This window comes from Megascapheus bottae, chromosome 13, assembly GCF_031878675.1.
Source record: "Megascapheus bottae isolate mThoBot1 chromosome 13, mThoBot2.hap1, whole genome shotgun sequence".
Lineage (NCBI taxonomy): Eukaryota > Metazoa > Chordata > Mammalia > Rodentia > Geomyidae > Megascapheus > Megascapheus bottae.
This window is the reverse complement of record NC_143521.1, coordinates 8,074,320-8,088,812: the sequence shown is the minus strand read 5'-3', so window position 1 is coordinate 8,088,812 and position 14,493 is coordinate 8,074,320. Positions and strand designations below refer to the sequence as shown.

Sequence of the window (14,493 nt, the reverse complement as noted above, 5' to 3'; positions counted from 1 at the left end):
GGTTTGCCAGGGAGTTGTCCTAACTTATAATTCAGGAGAAAGGTCCTCCCATGGAAAAGTCCAGGCATGTTGCTATGGGAGGTTGTTTTCCCTCTTTCATACACCAAGTATTTACTGTGTGCCAGCTACACATGGGGCTGCATGGGGTTGCTGCGATGAGTCAGACTTCTACTGCATCAACTTAATTATGGGGTTTAAGGGAAATGGTAAATAGTTGCTGATAGGTTTAATGAGAAGTAACCTATGAAGTGGTTCAGTTGTATTGATTTTTTGCGAGGGGGGGCAGGGGTTGTTTGCTTAGATGTGTAATTACTTTGATCAAAGAACCTCAGAATTTTTTCTTATAATGTTCCATTGGTAGTAGCTTCTCATCACATTTCATTTTTATATCATGATAGAGTCTGTCTAGTGAATTGCACAGTGTTTAAGCTTCACCATGAAGCCTGCGTGTTTCTCAGTTTAATCCTAACTACATGTGACTCTGCCTGTATGAAGTAGTGGTATTTTCTTAGCACTGTCCTTGGATACTTTTTGCTCAAGGTTAGTGCTCTACCACTTGAGCCACAGAGCTACTTCTGGCTTTTTCTGTGTATGTGGTACTGAGGAATGGAACCCAGGGCTTTGTGCATGCTAGACAAGCACTCTACCACTAGGCCAAACTCCTGGCCCTGCAGCAGTGTTTTTAAGCTTTTGGTTGATCTTCCTTTGCTTTTCTCACCATAATTCTCTGACCTCCTTCCTTTTCTTGCATCTCTTGAGCATTATAACTCTTCGCAGGACACTTTTCCTCAAGTAGCCCAAATGTAGTACTTCCATTGCAAGTTTGGCTCAAGTACTTTTGCATTCCAGCAATCCTGAGACTCCAGGACTGACAATTGCTGGCACTCACTGCTTCTTTCCCTTAATTATGGTACATTAAAAGCCACAGGAAACTTGTGTCAAGTAGATAACCTGTGAGATAGAGTATTTTTGAATTACCCAAAATTTGTAAGGTGTGTGTTTAGTCATTTTTTTAATTAAAGAATTTATTAACATTGATTTTTTACATCATATTTCAAATGATGTGTTTAACAAACAAGTATTCAAGAAGGGAATCTTGGGGCCGGGAGTTTGGCCTAGTGGTTAAAGTGCTTGCCTAGCATGCATGAAGACCCGGGTTCGATTCCTCGGTACCACATACATAGAAAAAAGCCGGAAGTGGTGCTGAGGCTCAAGTGGTAGAGCTGTAGCCTTGAGAAAGTCCAAGGACAGTGCTCAGGCCCTGAGCTCAAGCCCAGGACTGGCAAAAAAAAAAAAAAAAAAAAAAAGAAGGGAATCTTTATACAATCATGTTTAGTCATTTTTATCTTCGAATAAATTTTATTTGAAAAATGCTTATTCTAAATATCAAGGTTGCCAGAGGGTTGCGTCTTAGAAATGTCCACTTCATATGAAAAGATAGTCATAGTCATGCTAATAAGAGATGCAAATGGAAACTGCACTTAGCTACCATGTGGTATCTACTAGTGTTGTTTTGTTGCTAAGACTGTTGGGAGGGGAAGGAGTGCACTCAGCTGGAGTAGGGGAAGGGATGCAAAATAGTATAAAGTAGAGATTGTGAGATACACATTTAGTCTTTGTCCCCGTTTCCTGGCACTCAACTCCTAAAATCCTTGGAATCTTAAAGCTGGCAATTGCCTTTTTATATGATAATGAACCAACCCAGAGTTCCTTCCCTAGGAAGATTCTGGATGAGGGCTGGTCAAGTGATGGACCCAAATAAACCTCATGTGACCGAAGAATGTATACTGTTAAAAGCATTTAAGAGACCCACAGATACTTTAATAAAAGGATCCCAAGCATAGCAATTAAATTTGAAAACTTGATATGATATTAATGAATATTTTTAACCAATGAAGTAATAATTAGAATTTAATCAGTTAATGTGACATTTTAAATGAGACAGTAGGATTTTGATTATATTATTGCTTTGTCTCCATCTGGAAATCTTTCAAACTGAAAAAAGCCTGGTCTTTGAATTTCTTTCTTATCAAATAAGGAAGAGGATTAAATGTCTGTTTTCTCTCACATTGCTCTGGCTGTTATGTAATACCCAGGGCCTCTTGTTTTCCTTGTCAGGTCTTGGCACTGGCACTTCATGCAAGCACTGGTGTTGCTTGTGGAAAGAACTCATTTGATGGGACTAGACAGTCCCATTTACCCTAGGAAACTGCTAAGTCCTCTTAGCCTTTATGTTCTCCTGACAAGGTCTTGAATCAGAGTTTTAGGCCTAGAATCAAGAGTCAGCCAGGGGCTTGACACTCAAAGGTTTATAGATGAAGATGAGTCATATTTGGACAGAGCCAGCCTTTGGTGTAGAAGCCCTCATTCTTCAATAAGGGACAACAGATTAATATCCCCATGGAAGAATGGCAGTCTCCCAAGGTACTGAGTAATAATGATGTTGGTCCCTAGGGCTGCAAGTGCCTTAGAAGACAAGGCTTACACAATCCCCATCTCCACACTGGGATACAGCCTAAGTTCTTTAGTGAACTGGTTGACACCAAAGAAGCAAGAAGAAATCAGGAAGCTTCAGGATTCCTCTGGGGAGGTGCTCATCTCAGAGAGCAGTTTCCCACTGTCCACTGTGAACTGAGCTGCAAGGTGAGGCCCCTAGGTGGGAGCCGGAAATGTGTCTCCCAGTGACACCATACAACTTTCATCGAAGTTTATCTGAAGGACCACAGCTTTGTCTTTGTGTTTCCTAGGAACTCAATTCAACTCTGAGGATAAAGGCACGTAAAGGCACGAGTGTTGACAAATTTGTAGTACTGGGAAATGTCTTTCTCTTCTCCACTTCCTCTATGTTCTTCATTTCTTTAATTCAACTTATTCATAAAATGGTTGTTCTAAATAACACTCAAACTCTTTGAACTTTCGAAAGGATGGAGCATGGGTATTTCCTTACTGTATCATTTTTTTCATTTTTGATTTAATTATTTAATAATGTTTTAAGTAGTTGTATACAGGATTTCAATTCAAATTGGTTAATGAGCATAATACATCCTCCCTCTTTCCCCACCCCTTTGTCTAGTCCTGGGGCTTAACTCAGGTCCTGGTCACAGTCCTTAAGCTCTTCAGGTTAACAAAAGATGCTTCAGAATTTTGGTATTCATTTTGTTAAACTGTTGTTGTTTTGGAGCTTGAACTCTGGACCTGGGCATTGTCCCTGAGCTCTTCCACTCAAGGCCACCTTTGAGCCACAGCGACATTTCTGATTTTTTTGGTGATAAATTAGAGATCAGAGTTTCACGTTCTTTAGTGCCCAGACTGGCTTTGAACTTCGATCCTCAGATCTCAGCTTCCTGAGTAGCTAGGATTTCAGGCATGAGCTACCATGCCCGGCTGTTAAACTGTTCTTTACTGTTCATTTCTTGGACTTGAACTTGGTACTTGACTTGGGTACTGTTTCTGAATTTATTTTTGCTCAAGTCTAGAGCTCTAATACTTGAGCCACAGCTCCTGTTCTAGTTTTTTTTGGGTAGTTTGTTGGAGATAAGAGTCTCATAGACTTTCCTGTCTTCAGACCATGATCCTTATATCTCAGCCTCCTTAGTAGCTGGAATTACAGGCATGAGCCACCAATACTGGCTCTTTACTGCACCTTTCATGTAACCTGCTAATGCTCATTCTGGACTGATAGAGAAAACAGAACTTGGAGTTCCATGTGTTCTTCAAAGGGGAGCAAAAACTGACTCCATCTTGAATGCACTGAGAGTTCTCTTGCCCTGTCAGGGAATGTCAAGAATAGTAAAACAGCCCAGCCACCCTTGCCTTTCCAGGGAGGAGCAGCCTTATCCCTGCCCCCATGAGAAAGAGTATCTGTCTGCTTTGTGCGGGGATCCACCAAATTTGCGTGCAAATTCAAACCAATATGATAGGTTTGTTCAGTTACTCTGAGGCAGGGCTGTAACCCTATTGGCTAGCTGTGTGTAGCGGGCTGTGACTATGCAGTCCCTCTGCGTATGTTACAATCCCATTTTGCCCTTAAAAACCCAGAACCTTAAAAACCGAGAACTGCTCGGAGTCACAGTGTTAGCTCTGGAGTCTGCACTGTGTTCCTGGCCGTTCAGCTCACTATCCACTTCCCCACTAAATTCACTTTTTTTGTATGGTTATGTTTTTGTGGTAGACTCTCGTGGGACGTGGAATCCCTACCAGGAATCCCCTCCCCCTGACCCCATAACATTTCAAATAGATGTAAAAAAAATTCTTCTCTTTAGTCCTTGAAATATGGTGGGTATGTTGGTTCTAGATGTTGAATTTCTTTCAAACTCCAAAGTACTTGTGGGAGAAACCAAACCAGCACCTATGAGAATACCTGTTTGTTTTTGGCAAGAACCATTTATTTAGGTGGGCTCTGACCTTTGGTGAATGCTATGGTGAAATGTTGCTAGATATCAGGAAAAACGATTAAAGTCTCAAAAGAATGATTGTGGACACTAGCGGAGAGATACCAGGGTCCCTTCTCTCCCTCCATTTGGCAGCTGCATGACTGAGAAAATTGCCCATATCTCTGGGCCTCATTCTCCTTATCTCTCTAGAGTGTAGGCAACCATGCTTAAAGACTTGCAATGGGAAATAATTTAATATGCTAGCCTACTTAGTGGGTGTTCAGTAAATTAAGATTGTTTACCAATTAGCCCAGCACCTTGCTTGCTATTGAGTGTTGCTTTGTGCAGAAGACTGTTAGTAAATCCTTAGCACCTGGGGCCCATTCAGATGTTAAATATTCAGGCCAGTAGCTAGCCAGCTCTGAGGTATTTTGCCATCTGAGACTGTCAGTAGGAAGCAGAGTTCTCACTTTGGCCAAGTTCTAATTGGATTAGCAAAAACCTAGTGAAGCTAAAAACATTATTGTTAAAACCTCTGCAACTGGGTTTCTCCCTTCCTTCCTTCCTTCCTTCCTTCCTTCCTTCCTTCCTTCCTTCCTTCCTTCCTTCCTTCCTTCCTTCCTCCTTTCCTCTCCTTCTCTTTCTTCTTCTTCCCTTCCTCCCTTCTCTTCCATTTCTTTCTGGGAATGGAACTCAGAGCCTTGACCTTTTCCTATCCTTAAGTGAATTCTTGAGCATAGTATATAAACATCATAATTTAATTAGGTCAGTAACTTCCAGATTTTTGATTATAAAAATAGTTATCAATTTTTTGTTCTTTGCTACATTGTCAAGATAAATTAGAATTTACAAAATGAGAACTGAAGGAATGGCTCAAGTGTAAAGTACCTACTTTGCAAGTGCAAAGGTTTCAGTACTGTAAAAAATATTTTATAGAAATGGAGTCACTCTCTAAATAAGTTCTTTGAACTTAAAGATGTTTGGGATAGTTACCGAGTTCTGGGGATTAAACCCCAGGGCCTCAGCTCTCACATGTTAGGTAAGCATTGCTTCATCTCTAACCAAAATTTAAAAAAAAAAAAAATTCTCCTAGAGACTCACACAACACTTTAGAAATAATAGCTGCTTAATAATTGTTGATGATTTAGGTTTTATTGTTTTTGTTTTTGTTTCATTTTTTGGTTAGTCCTGGGACTTGAATTCTGGGCTTGGACATTGTCCCTGGGTTTCTTTTGCTCAGGCTAGGGCTCTACTACTTTAGGAACAGCTCAGTTTTCTGGTGGGGTGGCTTTGAACCACGATCCTCAGATCTCAGCCTCCTGAGCACCTAAGATTACAGGTGAGAGTCACTGGCTCCCAGCTGAATATTTACTCTCCACCCAGCGTGTGCGCGCGCACCCCCCACCCCCCAGTCCAAGGCTGGAGCTCAGGGCCTGAGCACTGTCTTTTCTCAAGGCTAGAGCTCTACCACTTGAGCCACAGCACCACTTCTGGCTTTTTTTCTATGTATATGGTAGTGAGGAATCCAAACTGGGTCTAGACAAGCACTCTACCACTAGGCCAAACTCCCAGCCTTTTTAAAGATTTTTTTTTTAATTGAAAGACTTTATTAACACTGGTTTTTGCATTATATTTCAGACGTCATGTTTAACAAACAAGTATTCAAAAAGGTAAACTCTATATGCAATTATTGGCACATAAATTTTAGGATATAATTAAAACTAAGCTGAGAATTTGTATTTTCATAGATAAATATCAATCTATATAATGAAACATTATGTCGATAGGGTATATATCCATCTGATGATTTATTTACTTTTAATCTTACTTTATTTGTGATTCAGGTAAGTAGAGACCATGACATATCTCAAATAAAACCTCAAGGCTTTTTGGAAGAGAATCACTGGAATGGTTAAGTCATAACTCAGATACATTTTCCAGTTGTTTGGATTCACATATTAGCTAGGAATGAAAAGCAGCCAGCCCATTTAGTACAGGCTGTGGGCATCATGGAAAATGTGAATAAGGACATAATCTCTTATATGTGTTAGAATCAGATATAGTGTAATTTATAAGCTGTAATTTACTGGCTTGTTTCTATACGTATTTTTTTTCCCACAAAAGGCACAAAGCCATGCTTTTAAATACTGCAAAATATCTCCTCTCTTCTGATTTTTAAGCCTTTCTCCATGTCTTTTCTCTTCTCTCTTTCTCTTCTCCTCCACCCCCCCATCTCTCTTCCTTGCTTTCGTCGGTTGTGGGGCTTGAATTTTGGGCCTTGGTGCTGTCCCTGAGCTCTTCAGCTCAAGACTAGTGCACCACGTTTGGTTTTCTAGTGGTTAATTAGAGATAAGAATCTCATGGACTTTCTATGTGCTTTAAACTGAGAGCCTCAGATATCAGCCTCTTGAGTAGCTAAGAGCTACTGGTGAGCTACTGGTGCCTGGCTTTTTTTTTTCCCTTCCCCTTCCCCCTCCCCTTCCCCTCCCCTTCTCCCCCCCCCCTCCCTCCCTCTCTCTCTTTTCCTTGTATTCAGGGAAATGAGGCTAAGGGGATGGAAAAGCCCCTAATTCATACCAGACTGTTCCAAGTTTTCCTTAGAAATTAGTATGTTAGATGTGGCTGTTTGGAGTAATATTGCAATCCTTTAACAATTTGCACCATGCTCAGTGGGCACAGATCTCTGAGAACAAAATGTCAATGTATTCTGTAGTGCATGGTTTCTCAGATGCATCACCTAGGAATTTTGTGAAAATACAGGTTCCAGTGTAGCAGATGGAACCTATAAGGCATCTCTCTCAGAGGACTACATGAACGTGGTACAGAAGAATTATAAGGGGGTTACTGTTCCCGTCCAGGTGGATCCTTGTAACACCAGGGCTAGTGGTGGGAGGTTCGCTGCTAGGTGTGAGCAGAGAGTAGGAGTGCCCACCTGTCCTGGAGTGAGTAGGACAGGGTGGAGTTCAGGTCTGGATAGGGGGGCTTTTGGCTGATGCGGGTACCCTGGAAAATGTAGTGGGGGGTTTGAGGACCTGAGGTGGGAGAATGCTAACAGAACGTGAGACCAATTTTATTATTATTATTTTTTGCTCTGGGGCTTGAACTCAGAGCCTTGTTGCAGCTGGTCCTCTACTGCTTGAGCCATGCCCCCGATTCTGTTTTTTTTTTTTTGGCTGTGGAAAAAAAAGTCTAATAGATTTGCCTATGCTGGTTTGAACTTTGATCTCCTGATCTCAGTCTCCTGAGTTCATAGGCTGAAGCCACTGTTGCCCTGAGTGTGTAAGACTGCATTTCTAGTAGGCATGCCATGTTAGAGGGTGATATATCTGTTTTTGGTCCTCACTTTGATAGCCAAGCTATGAGTTTCTCAAACTTGGCAGCACATTTACTCATCTGTGAAAATTTTAAAAATCACTGATGCATGGCTTGCACTCCTGGAAGAAATTGACCAAGGGTGTGTCCCAGGTGAGAGCGCCAGGCGTGTCTCTCCAGACATTGATTTGCAGCCAAAGCTGTGAACCACTATTTATTATTAGCAGGTCACATCTATGCAGTGATATCTGTCTTAAAAGTGATGTCGCTCTGTTTTAAATGTTATTTTTTTCTCTTATCCCTTCTCCTTTAGACCATGTATTTTACATTGTTTAATCAAACATTTGTTTTCTTTCTTTTTTGTCTGCCTTGGGGCTTGAATTCTGGCCCTGAGTGCTGTCCCTGAGCTCTGCAGCTCAATGGTAGGGCTCTATGACTTGAGCCACAGCACCACTTCCTGTTTCCTTGTGGCTAATTGGAGATAAAAGTCTCGAGGACTTTTTTTGGTGTGGGCTGGATTTGAATTTCAATTTTCAGATGTCAGCCTCCTGAGTAGCTTGGATTACAGGTGTGAGCCACCAGCACCAGTCTGTTTCCTTGATTTTAATTAATAAATCTACATGCCATTTTCAATTAGACCCTATAGTAGTGTGGTTATTAACACCAAAGTTGGCATAAGTTCCAGAAAAAAGGACTGTCATCACAAACTTTCTGTGGGCAACTATTTGGACTTATTGTAATGTTGAGAAGGGTTCACTGATTCTGAATTGCTTCATATCTGGACCCAGGTCAGAGTCCACTGCTTACACAATGAGTGAACCCCTTAGCGTTTCATTCCCAGGGCAGGTCTCACCTTCAGACTCACAAGCCTAAGAGGAAATCCTGCCAGCTGCAACTGTGGCAAAGCCCTTAACAGTTTTCTGTGCCAAAGATTATCTTTTGGCTGCCTTTCCACTCAAATGAGCAAATATTCCCCTTAATCTCATCCACCCTCAAGACTTGACATGCATGAAGCTTGGGAATTTGTGAAGGGAAAAAATTCATGGTCTGGCTTTTGAGAAGAGCTGCACTTGACTGAGTGTGGATAGTATGTCTCCAGGCCTCCACCTGGAGTAGAGAGGACAAGGCATCTGCGAAGGTTGCAGTCTGGAGAGAGGTGTGGGTTATCGGGCATTCCTGGTAATGGTGGGAAGAGCTGGCAGGGAAACTGATGATTGACAAAGTTGGTTGGACCAAATCTGAAAGAAAGGTTTTGGATGTCCTGTAAGAACTCTTTTTCACTCTGAAGGCAGAAAATATGTAAGATTACATGTTCTATATTCTTCCAGTAGTGTTGCAAGAAAAACAGTTGTCATTAGCTTATCGAGGCATGGGTGAAAAACGAAGAGTTCAAACTGTGCAAGTTAGATAGAGGGTCTAAGAACATTGGAAGATCACATAATTACTTTCAACTTCAAAAGGGAATTTTGAAGCAGAGATATCAGGTATAGCATTTGATAAGAAAGCACTCAAATGGTTCCAGAGTAGTGTACAGCAGAGTTGCCTGAACAGGTAAGTTGCTCAGAATGAAAGGAGCAACTCAGAATAAGCAGAAATTTAGAAGGGACAGTTAGGAGACTATTAAGTTGGAAAAATTTAAACTAGCCACATTAATAAGGTAAATAACCAGACATTTCAGTTAGAAGACAGAGGTTACCAAATGGGGCTTTGCCAAACACACAATCTACTTGAAATAGGTGTATTATTATTATTATTATTATTGTTGCTTTTAGTTTTAACTTTACTTTTCCTGCTCCTGCTGAGGCTTGAACACAGGGCATGGCACAGTCCCTTACTTAACATTTTCACTCAACGTTAGTGCTCTATCACTTGAGTCACAACTCCACTTCTAACTTTTTAGTTATTAATTGGAGACAAGAGTCTCTAGGGCTTTCTTGTCCAGGCTGGCTTTGAACTGTGATCCTCAGATCTCAGCCTGCTAAGTGGCTAGGATTACAGATATGAACCAGCAACATTCAGCCTAGATGCATTTTGAATAAAAAAGAAGTGTATCAGTATAAGGGATAGGAACAAGAAAGCACAAGTAGGTTCCATGCAACAGCACTCCAGAGAAGCTTGTGGAGGGCAGAATTTAGCAGAGTTCACCAGTGGCCAGCTGTGGAAGGGGCTGGGCTGCATTGTAATTACAACAGATGTCCCCAGAGATAGGTAAACAAGCTTGATGTGGTAGAGTGGGAGCATTCTTGCATGGCGAAGTAGATTAGATGATCCTTGTCTCCTTCCTGGAGTAGAGTTGTTTTGTTTTTACAGTAATTGGTGGTTTTTTTTTTTTTTTTCTGGGGGGAAGGGGACTATGAAACAAATATGTTCCTGAACACTGTCCTTGGGCTTTCTCAAGGCTAGAACTCTACCACTTGAGCCACGGCACCTCTTCTGGCTTTTTCTATGGATATGGCACTAAGGAATTGAACCAGGTCTTTGTAAGCATGTGAAGCAAGGACTTTATCACAAGGCCAAATTCCTGGCCCAAATATGTATTCTATCTATATAATACTGAGAAAAATGTGAAATGCCTAAAAGTAAGTTATCAGCTTCTTTTATGAAGTGACATCTATTGTTTGCTACTTAAAACTTTATGGTGGCCTACCTTAAGGGGTCCATTGTTGATTGTGATAGTTAGAAAACACAAGATATGGTATGGATTGTCTTTTTTTTTTTTAATTTTTGTGTTATCCAAATCCTTCCTGGTCTGCTAATGGGAAACATTCACTGTGTGTGAGTTCTCTTCTTGCTGTCATTTGCCCTGTCTTCCTCTGTGGAGAAATTACCCTTTGCAAACCTATGATACTGGGGTTAGGTGAGAGGTGTTTTTGTTTGTTGTTATTTTTTTTTGTTTTGTTTTGCCAGCTCTGGGGCTTGAACTTAGGGCCTTGGCACTGTCCTTGAGCTTTCTCAAGGCTAGTATTCTACCAATTGAGCCACAGCATCACTTCTGGCCTTTTCTTTGTTTATGGTACTAAGGAATTGAACCCAGAACCTAGGACTTCATTTGTGTTTGGCAAGCACTCTACTACTAGGCCACACTCTGCCGGGCAGGTGTCTTCTGTACTGAATACAGATAAGTAATACACTAAATGATCATTTTGGACAACCTCTCGAGTGCTCTTTTATATCCAAGGAAGGGTTTGGGATAGCAAAAAAAGAATGGTCTTGACATTTTAGAGATTGTTTTAGGTGGGAGTCACACTTCTAAAGTCATTGTACAGGTATTATTTAGACTGAGAGGAGAACTTGTCTGGTCCTGAGTTACAGATATATGAGCAGAAAGCATGGTAAGGTAAGTTGTGTTTCCCCTGCCCTCATCACCTTCCTCTAAAGTAGAACAGTGTCTTAAAAGTCTACAGAGAACTTTTCAAAGACGGGGCCACTGACATCAGAGAGCAAGTAAAATTCTCTTGGTCCAGGAAGTTTGCTGAGAAACTGGGTGATAAAGCAGAAGAAACTGGTGTGAGAAGCTGTGGCTAGTTGTAAGACTAGGGTTGAAAAAGTAGAAATAGAGCCTACAGATCTAGAGCTGGGAAGAAAGGGACATGAACAACACAAGGACCCAGCATGCTAATGGGCAAAGAACTGGCCTGCCGGAGCTCCCACAGCCAAGGCTAGAACAATGAAATAACTCATGTGTAATATTGGATTATGACCCAGAGTTCAAAGCAAACATCCAGGAGACCAGGGTAGTATAAGTAAATGATTGAATAACTAAAGAAGTGGAGAAGAGGGAATCTTTCTTACCAGAAAATTCTCAAAGAATATTTTGAATACTCATATGGGTAGAGCCTTCTCGCTCCCTTGAAGGGAAAAACAGTCAAAGAGAGATATTGTACAGGAGAACCTGCCAGAAAACAGAACTGTCATAATCATGGAAAATCTGGAAAGCCCGAGAAGCTCTCATAGACAATGCAGCATATATACCCTGTGTTCAATTTTGGCACAAAAAGACAATATGCTGCTGGGTGCAGTGGCTCACTTCCATAATCCTAGCTACTCAGGAGGCTGAGATCTAAGGATTTAGATTCAAAGCCATCCTGAAGACCTTGAGACTTTATCTCCAGTTAACCACTAGAAAACTGCAATTGGCTAAAGGGGTAGAGCGGCAGCCTTGAGCTGAAGAGCTCAGGAAGTGTCCAGGCTCAGAGTTCACGCCTCATGACTGACTGCCACCCCCCCCCCCAAAAAAAAAAAAAAAAAAAAAGAGAGAAAGCTGAGATCTGAGATCTGAGGACCTTAATTCAATGCCAGCCCAAGCAGGAGAAGTCTGTGAGACTAGACTAGCCTTCAAAGACAGTGCTCAGACCAGAGTTCAAGCTACAAGACTGGTAAACAAATAACACAGAAGATCAAATTTGGAGCTGGCTGCCGGTTGCTCATATTTGTAATCCTAGCTCTCAGTCTTTGAGATTTTATGATCAGAGTGCAAAGCCAGCCACGAATGTCGGTGAGACAATTCTCTCATTAACCATCAATAAGCAGGAAATGGAGCTGTGACTCAAATGGTAGAGGGCTAGTGTTGAGAAAGAAGCTCAGGGACAGTGCCAGGCCCTGAGTTCAAGCTCCAGAAATGGCAAAATAATAAGGCAGAGAGAGGCAGAGGGATCATGAGTTCAAAACTGGCCTGGGGCCGGGAGTTTGGACTAGTGGTAGAGTGCTTGCTAGCATACACGAAGAACCGGGTTAGATTCTTCGGTACCACATACATAGAAAAAAGCCAGAAGTGGGGGCTGGGAGTTTGGCCTAGTGGTTAAAGTGCTTGCCTAGCATGCATGAAGACCCGGGTTCGATTCCTCGGTACCACATACATAGAAAAAAGCCAGAAGTGGTGCTGAGGCTCAAGTGGTAGAGCTCTAGCCTTGAGAAAGTCCAAGGACAGTGCTCAGGTCCTAAGGCCAAGCCCAGGACTGGCAAAAATAAATAAATAAAAACTAGCCTAGGCTCAGGTTCACAGTCTGCTTGTGATTGGCTAGTTTGAATAAGGTAAATTGTATTTTTATAAGTTGAAAGAATTAAAGCTCACCTTAGTGGTATACAAGTAATCTCAAAATATTTCATTTATTGTTTTTTATTAAGTCTGAAATTCCATCTTGAAAAGAACCAAGTTTATGGAAAAACATCACATTTCAAAAACTCTTTATCTAAAAACACTTCCTCTTTTCCTTAACCAGAGCTTAGCCATCTTGCTAAAGCAGGAACTTTTAAGCCATGCACTTTAATAGAAAAGACAATTTTTTTTTCCTGTTGAGGAAGTGAAAGTAGGCTCAAGTAAAGTCCTTTGCCTATCTCGAGGCTCTTGAGAATGTCCAGGTAAGCCCTGTTTGAAGACCAAGGTAGGATCAAACTTTAGAATAGTGCCTTGAATAAATGAATTGATTGAGGGCTGTGGTTTGGCATTGAAGCCACAGCTGAGCAAATTAAGTGCTGGATTAGGATTACAGGGGAGAGCCTCTGTGCCTTTTTTCTTTCTTTTTTTTGTTTTTTAAAGATCTTCCACAGAGTGGGGTGTGGTTGCTCATGCCTGTAATCCTAGCTATGGTAACAATAGATTTTTGCTTTTCATTTTGTGAATTTAGAAAAGTAAATGTTTTTTTGAAATAGTCTCAATATGCATATGTTTTATATCTATCTGCATGCATATACATATATATATATATATCATTTTTTGCCAAGTGAACAATAGCATGCTTGAATGATTATTTTTGTTCTTTGACAAATATGATAGAATACATATTGTGATTATATTTAATATATATGGCATGTAGTATAGATTGTTACATTTGGGCAGATAATAGATATATATATTTTAATAGCCAAAAGACATATTTTATTGATCTCTTCAGCCTTAGTTAAAATATGGAACGCTTCACGAATTTGCATGTCATCCTTGCGCAGAGGCCTTGCTAATCTTCTCTGTATCGTTCCAATTTTAGTCTATGTGTTGCCGAAGCGAGCACAAGGGCAGCTAATATTTATAGGAGTGGTTGGTCTCATTCATCTTGGTTCATGAAATCAGGAAATGTAAAACCACTCTTCAGGGGTATGGGTGGAAGATGCTGTCCCACCTAGGTGTGTGCGTATGTGTGTGTGCACACATATGCCCATGTGCAGGATGTGCATGTGCATATGTGCTAGTTCTGTAGCTTGAACTCAATCTGGTGCCTTTGACTTGAGCTGTAGTTTCACTATGGTCTTTTGATGTAGTTAGTTGGACTTCAGAGACTCATGTATTTGTCTATCCAGGCTGGTTTCAGACTTTACTTCTAGATCTCAGCCTCCTGAGTGACTGGGATCATAGACATGAGCCACCAGGACTGGAAACATTTTTCATTACCTTTATGAACACTTCTTTCCTATGGGGTGATTACAAAGAGAAGTCTAAGCTTTCAAATGGGGTCTGAAGATTGGACAGTGATTTTGTGTTTTTTTTTTTTTTTTTTGGTTGGTCATGGGGCTTGAACTCTGAGCCTGGGCACAGTCCCTAAGCCCTTCAGCTCAAGGCTTCTGCTCTACCTCTGGGCCTGGGTATAGTCCCTGAGCTCTTCAGCTCAAGGCTACCCCCCTGTCCCTGGAGCCACATCACTACTTCTGATTTTCTAGTGGTTAATTAGAGATAAGAGTCTCACAATTTTTAGTGCCGGGGCTGGCTTTGAACTGCAATAATCAGATCTCAGCCTGTACCAAGCATTCTTGACTTGAAGTCCACAGGGTCTCAGGTGCTCCTTAAGAGGATCCAAAGAGATCATAAAGCCACATCAAA

The 14,493-nt window shown here is 41.2% G+C and overlaps 1 protein-coding gene and 1 non-coding gene across 2 annotated transcripts in view; one reads left to right on the top strand and one right to left on the bottom strand.

Moving 5' to 3' along the window:
- Aff1 (ALF transcription elongation factor 1) overlaps positions 1 to 14,493 on the top strand; it is a 198,985-nt gene that overhangs the window by 51,937 nt on the left and 132,555 nt on the right. The gene's annotated exons all lie outside the window — the stretch shown is intronic.
- LOC150055481 (U6 spliceosomal RNA) lies at positions 13,584 to 13,690 on the bottom strand. The gene has a single exon (XR_016537510.1). It is a non-coding gene; the product is annotated as a U6 spliceosomal RNA (small nuclear RNA).